Raw genomic sequence first — 9,888 nt, 5'->3', positions numbered from 1 at the left:
GATTCGATTTTTATTTTGTGTTTTTTTTTTTCTCTTTTTGGTTAGTTAGTTATACATGATAGTGCAGTTCATTTTGACATATGCATAAATGCACATAACATAGTTTTATCCATTTTGATCCTTAGTATTTCTTCTTTCTTTTCTTCCTCTCCTCTCTCTCCCAGGTCTTATTCCTCTTGTCTACTGATCTTCCTTCTATTTATTTATTTTTAATTGGTGCATTACAGCTATATATATATATATTATATATATATATATACACACATACATATATATATATATATATACACACATATATATGTATATATATAATTGGAATAAACTGTGATATATTCATATGTGCACATAGCCTAATTTCGTCAATTCTTTTCCCAGTTTTTCCCTTTCACTCCCTTTTCCCTCCCCCTTGGTCCTCTGCTTCTAGTGTACTGATCTCACTTCTGTTTTCCCAAGATGACTTTTTCTTCCTTTTCATATGAGCTTCTGAATATGAGAGAAAATAATTAATGCTTGACTTTCTGAGCCTGTTTTATTTCATTTAGCATCATGTTCACCAGTTCCATCCTTTATCAGTCAATGACATAATATAATTCTTCTTTATGACTGAATAAAACTCCATTGTGTGTATTTACCACATTTGTTTTATCCATTCATCCATTGATGGGTATCTAAGCTGGTTCTATAACTTGGCTATTGTAGATTGTGCTGCTATAAACATTGTTATGCATGTATAGCTGTATTATGCTGACTTTAGTTCTTTTGGATAATTATCAAAGAGCAGGAAGCCTGGTTCATATGATGCTTCCATTCCTAATCTCCTCAGGAATCTTCATTCTGCTTTTCAAAGTGGTATTAATTTTCAGTCCCACCAACAACATGTAAGTGTACCATTTTTCCTTACATCCTTGTAAGCAATTTTTATTTGTATTCTTGACTGTGACTATTCTAAATAGGATGGGATTAAATCTCAGGGTAGTTTTGATTTTCATCTCCCCAATTTCTAAGGATATTTATATATTTATATACACTTATATATAAATATATATTTATTTATATGTACATATTTGTTTATATATATATTTGTTAGTCATTATTATTTCTGCTTTTGAGATGTATCTCTTTGGATCTTTTGTCTATTCATTGAGTGGATTATTAGATTTGTTTTGGTGTTAATATTTTTTGAGTTCTTCATATATTCTGGTCATTATCCCCTGTCAGAGAAGTATCTGGCAAAGATTTTCATCCATTCTCTAGCCTTTTCCTTCACAATTTTGTTGTTGTTGTTGTGCAGAAACTTTTCAACTTACTGTTTTCCCAATTATTGATTCTCAGTTTGATTTTTTATAATATAAGACATTTATTAAAGTAGACTCTCAACATTCATTTGCTCAGATATTAATACTCCTTTATATATTTTCTGTTTGTGAAACAGTTCCTGTTAACCAAATTTTCAACGAGTAACATATTTAATATTCACTCATCAAACATATAATTTATAATCTTGAGGGCAAAATGCATCCAAGGCATGTATACAATTTTAGAAGTTCTCATTATACATGTAGCATGGAAGATACATTTTATTACTTTTCTAGAATTTTATTACATATTCTAGAATACATTCAAATGAAGATAAATAAATCCAGACTGGTTGATAAGCTATTCTGGATGTTGAGGGTCTTCACATTATTATCTTGTAATAAGAAAATCCAAAATTATTCATGTTGATTCTCTTATCATACATTCATGTGAAAACAGTTTTTTTTAAACATTTGTAAAGGAAGACTGTAGATTGGTTAATTTAGGTGCTTTATCGTGATTTAGTAATTCACTGCTGGGTTTATCTAGTAGAGAAGGAAAAAATATGGAGGAAGCTTTTCCAGCTATTTAGATGGAAGCAATTTAGATCTGGCAAAGAAGCAAAATAGAAACAAAAGATAAAATAGTTGTGAAGCTACGTGATGCTATTTTTGGCCTAAGCTGTTACTTCCTGATGATTGTTACAAGTGTTTTCTTTTTTATAAAAGTGAAAATATGAAAAGAAATACACAGTTTATACAGTTTTCCCCAAAACAAAGATTTTCTAAAAAAATATATGCACATAACATACAGAAGCTCAAGTTATGTAGAACCAAATAAAGAAAACACCAGAGTTGAGTAAATGGGTGTAGCATATAAATTATAAAATGTCTTCTCAGCAGTTTGGAGCTTTCTCTTCCTTTTATCTGCTTCATAATTTATAGTCACACTTAAGTATTGTCAAGCCTAAAAAAAAGTGCTACTGATAACAGGGCAAAGATCTGAGTTATTTCTTTAAGAATAAAATACTTTAAATGAGTAAATGAAAATGCAAAATGGTACCTTGTTTTGCAAATCATTTCAGTGTCAAAGCTTAACCAAAAACAATCTATATATACAGATGCAGCCCAGAAGTGTTTAGTGCAAATATAAAAAGTAATGGTGTAATTTAAAGTTTCTTAAATAAGGTATTGTAAGAGTAGGGCTTATTCTATGAGGTTTTTCTAGGGACAATAAATGTAACAGCATGTGGTCCAAAGTCTTAAAGCTTCAAAATCAGAGAAACAAAATTAGAGGTGAAATTTCACCTACTAAATACTTATTTATTTTTCCAACTTATAAGAATAGACTAAAGAATGATTTGTTAAAGACCAAAATATTTTCTTAGATTTCTCCATGGGGTAAAATAACAGGAGTTCTCCTCATGTCTGTGCATGCAATGTGGGTGTTAAGTTGCTTAAGTGCTAGTGCATCTCAGAAAGCCCTTTCAGTCCTCAAAGCCTCATCAAAAGGTCCCCTCATCATTGCAGTCGGTTGCCCAGTGCTGAACATCTCACAGGTCTTAATGTACTGCCCCTCCTCACTCCAGCGGCCATCATACATGGAATGAAGAGGGTCCTTGTACATGTGTACCTGGGTGGGACCATCCTCTGTGTTGTGAAGATTGAAGCAGTCATAAATGTCACAGAAGAGGTGGGGTTTCTGTTGGGACTATTTCTTTTGGTCATTCCCATGGTAATTGTGTGGATCATCCCCATTGCCACTGAGAGCTGCTTTCTTTTTTCAGAACTTTAATTTTGATATTTTGAATTATTCCTTCTTTGGATATATTTCTTTTTTATTTGTTGTTTTTAAATATATGCAACAGTAGCATGTATTTTTACATATTATACATACATAGGGTACAACCCATTACAACTTTAATCCCCTTGTGGTTGAATATGAATGATGTGGAGTTACATTGGTCATGTATTCACATGTGAGCATAGAAATGTTTGTTTGATTCATTCTACTGTCTTTCATATTCCCATCCCTGCTGCCTTCTCTTCCTTCCCATTTGTCTAATCCAATGAACTTCTATACTTCCCCTCTCTACTCTCCCTTGCTATGGGTTAGCATCTACTTATCATAGAGAACATTTCACTTTTGGTTTTTTGGGACTGGTTTATTTCACTTAGCACAATACTCTACAGTTCCATCCAAATGCCATAATTTCATTCTTCTTTATAGCTGATTAATATTCTTTTGTGTATATATACCACATTTTCTTTATCCATTCATCAATTGAAGGGCATCTAGATTGGTTCCACAATCTAGCTATTGTGAATTGAGCTGCTATGAACATTGATGTGACTGCGTCACTAAGTATGCTGATTTCAAGTCCTTTGGACATAATCTGAGGAGTGGGATAACTGAATCAAATGGTGGTTCCATTCCAAGTTTTCTGAGGAGTCTGCATACTGTTTTCTATAGTGGTTGCACCCATTTGCAATCTTGTATGAATGTTCCTTCCCCCCACATCCTTGCCAACATTCATTCTTGTGTGTATTCTTGATAATTGCCATTCTGACTAGAGTGAGATGGAATCTTGGTGTAGTTTTAATTTGAATTTCTCTAATTGCCAGGAATGTTGAACATTTTTTCATATATGTTTGACTATTCATATTTCTTCTTCTATTGATCAATTGAGTTACTGGGGTTTTTTTGGTGTTAATTGTTGTGAATTCTTTGTATATCCTGGATATTAATGTTTTCTCTGAGGTGCATGTGGCAAAGGTTTTCTCCCATTCTGTAGGTTCTCTGTTCATGTTCTTGATTGTTTCCTTTGCTGAGAAGAAGCTTTTTGTCTGTTACTATCCCATTTATTAATTCTTTGTTTTACTTCTCATGCTTTATGAGTCTTATTGAGGAAGTCTGTTCCTGAGTCAATATGATGGAGAGTTGGGCTTACTTTTTTTTCCAGTAGGTACAGTGTCTTGGTATGATGCCTATGTTCTTAATCCACTTTGAGTTGAGTTTTGCGCAGGTTGATACAGGGGTTTAATTTCAAACTGCTACATATGAAATTTCAGTTTTCCCAGCACCATTTGTTGAAGAGGCTCTTTTCTCCAATGTACATTTATGTCACCTTTAGTCTAGTATGAGATAACTGTATTTATGTGGGTTTGTAAGTTGGCATTATCTCCACCTTCATCTCAAGGTCTTGATTCTTTCTTTGAAGGTCCACTGTTACTGAAGTCAATCTGGCTCTCTTGTGCTCTGACTCTTCTCCCTGAATATCAGTATTACCTGAGGAGTGACTGAGCTGCTTCAACCTACATTGAGTTGAAGCTTCAAGTTCTTTAATTTGAGCTCAAGCTGCACCTTATCGGACTCCAGAATCTGAACAACTGAACAAAGATGTGGCAGAGGCATTTTCTCCCCCAACTCTTGTGACCTCATTTCTTAGACTTTCCATTGCTGCCTCCTTCTCTATGACTAAGGCATTAGTTGGTAAAACTGATGGATTTCTGTAAGAAAGTTTTTTTTTTTAATCTGTGTATTTTATCCACTGGGATTCTTTCTTTTTCATTTCTAGTAGCTGATTATTGAGCACAGATCTTTCTTCCAGCTTTTGATGACTTGCGTTCTTTTCTGTATTTCTTTCCAACTCCTTAGGAAGTTTGATGTTCTCTTCTTACAATGCTGAAATCTGCTGTGACTTCTGAGATGCTGCCTGCTCTAGGGTTGCTATTTCTTTCCTGACTCCTTCCATGTTCTTATTGTCTACAGTCAGAAGTTCTTTTGGTTTGTTCAACTCTTCCACATTTTTCAAGTTGTTTTCTTTAAACGTATTCAATTTGTTCCAAATATGTATGGTTGCTTTTTTTCTTCCAAGGAGGTCAGAGTTTTAGTCTCTTCTTTAGTCATTGGTACTATTGTCTGCATGGCATCTTCTGCAGTCTGAACAGCTTTGGTTTTGTCAGTTTGTGTTTTCAGTTCCTCCATCTCCTGCATCAAGCCTCCATTCCCTTGGGCAGTCTTCAGTTTCTGCTCTGTGTCCAACAGCACATCTATAGGATCTGCAGAATTTCTTAATGCTTTGGTTTTGTCTCAGAACTGACCTTTTCTTACCTGGTTTCAGATCCTGATACAGATTGTGGTCCATTTCCACCTTTATTTCCAGGTTCAACATTTTTCTTTCTAATCTTTCTTTTATTCCTCATGTTTTCTGGTTTCTCTCAGTTGACTCTGCTTGACTTTAAGAGTTCTTTCCCCATACTTCTTTGAAGAAAACTTGCATTTTCATTAGTTTCTGAAAATTTGAGCTGTAAGTCTTATGCACATCTCTCTTTCAGGTATAATCCGTCATTCATTTTTGTCAGCTGAGAAGAATTATCTCCTGACATTTTACTTTGGCAATGTTGTTTTCCATTTTTTTCCTTGGCTTTTATCAACTGCTCTTCTCTTCCATTCCTCTAAATTTTGCCTCCATATCTGGTGAATTTTCTCTTAACTTCTTCAATTCTGAACACAGAATGTTAAACTCTTCCTCCTGTTGGGATAAATTATTTACAGTTTCTTACCTATTTCTCTGAATAAAGACCACCTCCTCTGAAGCATGAGCAAATTTTTCTTTCAAAATCTGAAATTCTTTATCCAAATACTCTTTCACTTAACTGATATCACTCAAATTTTTCTGAGGGTTACTAAACTTAGTTCTTCTCTCTGGAGCTCACTGACAATGCTACTAGCCTTTATTTTACCTTCCTGAATCCTTTTAAAGTGCCTTCTATTTCTTTTGGATACTAGTCTTCTGCTTTTTCTAGGTTTGATTTGATGACATACAGGATGTTCTCCTTTTCTTAAATGACTTTCATCAGTTTAGTCCTTAGGGCCTCTAACTCTTTAGTATGAGAAGACTGTTCAGAATCTTGTTTGTTCTGTAAATTTTCTATTTTGTACTGGTAATCTAATCTCAGTTTTTCTATTTGCATCTTTAACTCAGTAAACTCTGCCATCTCTGCCCCAAACCCTTTGCTAAAGGACACCTTCAGCTCCTTTGTCATCTGCTGATGGGATGTAAGGCGGTGTGCAGTTTGGACTTCCACAGGACTATCACATCTTAATTCTCCTTGTTGGCATCATCAAACTTGTACCTCAAGGACTTATTCTCTTTGGAAAGCTTCTCTGTGGCTATGTGCAGAGCCTTTATCTCCTGATATGTTTCTTCCCATGCCTCAAAGTGCTTGCAGAAAAGATATTTCCCACTGGTGATCATTATGGGTGACTTCTAACTTTTCTTGCAAAGAGTGTATCTCTTGCAAAAGGGAAAGTGAAATATCCAAATCCTCAGTAGGCTTACTGAACTCCAGCCTTTATCTGAGTTCAGCTACTTTCTGACCTCTCAATGCTCAGTCTTTCTCTCATTCTATTATATATGACTTTTCTGACACTGTAGCCATCTGAAGATCACCTTTGGTAATTGATTCTTCTTCAACCCAGGACAGAAGGTCCTCAACCTTCCTTTTCTCCCCTTCCAGTTGGGTGAGAAGCTCTACCTTCTCCCTGTCAGCTGCTTCCACCATTGTTAGTAGCTGGTTCATCTTGGTGTCCAATTTCAGGACATGTAGTCCTGTCCGTCTGGGCTTACTACTCACAGAGGAGGCTATGGAGCTCATGACGTGGAGGGAGAAGGCAGATGGACTGTACTTTAAGCTGGCAGGAATTGTGGTGGCATTGAGTGTCTCATTGTGTCAGTCATGGTTTTGACTGATGGACTGGAAGGGAAATCAATCTTAGTAACTTTAAGGACTGTAGTAAACAAACCATATTTGTGTTGGCACTGAAAACACCTTGTTCTAGCAACTACAGTATCATTCTTTCCAAGAGGTTCATCTAACTCTACATCATACCATTCCCCCCTTGGCAAAGTTGAACTCCCCAAGAAACTGGACTACACCAGCCTTGGTGCCACCAACCAATACTTTGTCTCCAATTCTCCTTTCTTGACTGAGCCACCCAGAGAAAGGTTGGAAACTGATTTAGTAGCAATTTTTGTAAGGTTACTGATCTAAGATGTGGTTGAATGTTCCTTTACTATTGGCTGAAATGACTTATGGGGAATATTTGAGGGGGTGACTGGGGATAAGGACATAATGTTGGCTGCAGAAGTGGAGAGAGGAGAAACAGCTTTGTATGCATGGGCCATCTGCAGGCTGTTGGATTCATTTTCTGCTTGCACCTTTCTTGTTAACCTTTAAGGTCAGGTAAATATTCCCTTTAAAGTTCACATTGGATATAGCAAATTCCTGATACCAAATTATTGGTCTTGCCAATGGATTCATCTGAAATAATCCAAGACCACTGACATGGAGCAAACTGGGTTTCTCCAAGTCCTAGATAATTTCAGCTTTATTACCATTCCCCCAAACATGCTGCCAAACTTAAAAGTCATTCACAAATTCCTCTTGAGTATTTGAGGATGAAAAGTTGAGATATTTTTACAGATATTGATTTTTCTACTATGATTGCAACAGCAGTTTGTGTCTTCCAGGCTGTACTCCAGGATTAAGGATTGTGTTAGGGGTCTTCAGCTCACATAGTTTTCTATACTCATTTTCATGGTAATTCAGAACTACATACAAAAATCAATAGCTTTCATATAATTCAATAGTGACTCTGCCAAGAATGAAATCAAGAAAACTACTCAATTCGCAGTAATCTCAAAAAAGTAAAAATAAAAAGAATAAACCTAATCAAGGAAGTGAAAGACCTCTATAGTAAAAAAATATATAATTTCCCAACCACTGATAAAACTGTGGGTGTTTCTATGGTGAAGTCACTCTTTGGCTTAAATAGAGCTCCAACCAACCAGGTACTGTGCTAATTTGAATGCCGCTGGTTGCTGCCATCTGCACCACTGCAGCAGCAGCCACTACCAACATGGCTGCTGGCTTCCACTTCCTGCCTTTCTTGGCTGGGAGCAGGTTTTGGTTTTATTTATTGAGTTTTAAAAAAGTCTTATTAAGGAAATGGGTTCCTACACCAATGTTTTGCAGTGTTGCCTCTATGTTTTCTTCTCACAGTTTCACTGTTTCTGGTCTAATTCCTAGGTCTTTGATCCATTTGGAGTTGATTTTTGTGCAGTATGAGAGGTAAGGATCTAGTTTTATTCTTCTACATATGGATATTTAATTTTATCAGCACCGTTTGCTTGAAATGCTATCTTTTCTCCAATATATGTTTGGCACCATTATCAAGGATCAGGTGATTGTATTTATGGGGATTTTTCTCTGTGTCTTCTATTTCTATCATATTTTTTATGTTTTTATGCCAATAAAATGCCATTTTTGTTATTACATCTATGTAATAAATTTGGGATCAGGCATTGTGATGCCTCAAGCCTGACTCTTCTTGCTTAGGATTTCTGGGGTTATTCTGGGTATTTTATTCTTCCATATAAATTTTGGGGCTGTTTTTATAGTTATGTGAAGAATGTCATTGATATTTCAGTGGAGATTGCATTGAATCTGTACATTGCTTTTAGTAAAGTAACGATTTTGACAATTAATTCTATCTATCAATGAACACAATGTTCTTTCCATCTTCTAAGGTCTTCTTCAAGTCCTTCCTTCAGTATTTCATAATTTTTATTATAGTGGTCTTTCACTTCCTTAATTAGGTTTATACACTTTTTTAGATTTTTGGGAATTGAATAGTTTTCTTGATTTCTTTCTTGGAAGATTGACTATTGGATTATATGAAAGCTATTGATTTTATATGTTGATCTTTTACTTTGATGCTTTACTGAATTTGTTTATCAAATCTAGAAGTCTTCTGGTGGAGTTCTCTTGGGGTCCTTTAGGTAGGAATCATGTCATCATCCAACACTGATAATTTGAATTTTTTCTTTCCTATTTGTATCCCTTTAAATTCTCTCTCTTGCCTTATTTCTCTGGGTAGAGTTTCAAGAAGTATGTCTGACTTCCTCCTTTTCTATTTATATTCCTTTAATTTTGTCCTCTTCTTGATGGCTTTGGCTAAATTTTCAAGAGTTATATTTAATAGATATGGTGAAAATGGATAGCCCTGTATTATTTCATGATTTTAGAGAAAATACTTTCAGTTTTTCTTCATTTAGTGTGATAATTGGCTTTGAGTTTGTCATATATGGCCTTTATGGTGTTAAGATAAGTTCCTTTTATCCCTAGTTTCTTCAAAGTTATAACATGAATGAGTGCTGAATTTTGTCAAAGGTCTTTTCTGAATGTGATTTTTGTCCTTGATTGTACTTATATAAAAAATTACAATCATTGATTTAGATATATTGAACCAACCTTGTATCCCTGGGATGAACCTAAACTTACAGTCTTCTTTGTCTCTTCTGAAAAATTATTGCTTGGAATCTACTTTGTGAAATATTACAATAGCTATTTCTGCTAGTTTTCACACTCCATTTGCATGGAATATCTTTTTTCCATCCTTGTACTTTCAGTCTGTGGATATATTTGTCTGTAAGATAAATCTCTTGTGACAGCATATGGTTAGGTCTTGTTTTTCAATCCATTCTGCCAATCTATGTCTTGTTTTTTTCTTTTATTCCTTCTTTCA

At 35.0% G+C, this 9,888-nt stretch overlaps 1 pseudogene; it reads right to left on the bottom strand.

Moving 5' to 3' along the window:
- Nucleotides 1–2,800: 2,800 nt before the first annotated feature.
- LOC124982713 (CAP-Gly domain-containing linker protein 1-like) lies at nt 2,801–8,222 on the bottom strand (annotated as a pseudogene).
- Between the last annotated feature and the right edge of the window lie 1,666 nt (nt 8,223–9,888).

The sequence above is a fragment of the Sciurus carolinensis genome, chromosome 4, assembly GCF_902686445.1.
Source record: "Sciurus carolinensis chromosome 4, mSciCar1.2, whole genome shotgun sequence".
Classification (NCBI taxonomy): Eukaryota; Metazoa; Chordata; class Mammalia; order Rodentia; family Sciuridae; genus Sciurus; species Sciurus carolinensis.
Note: the sequence above shows the minus strand (reverse complement) of the source record. Positions and strands in the feature narration are given on the sequence as shown.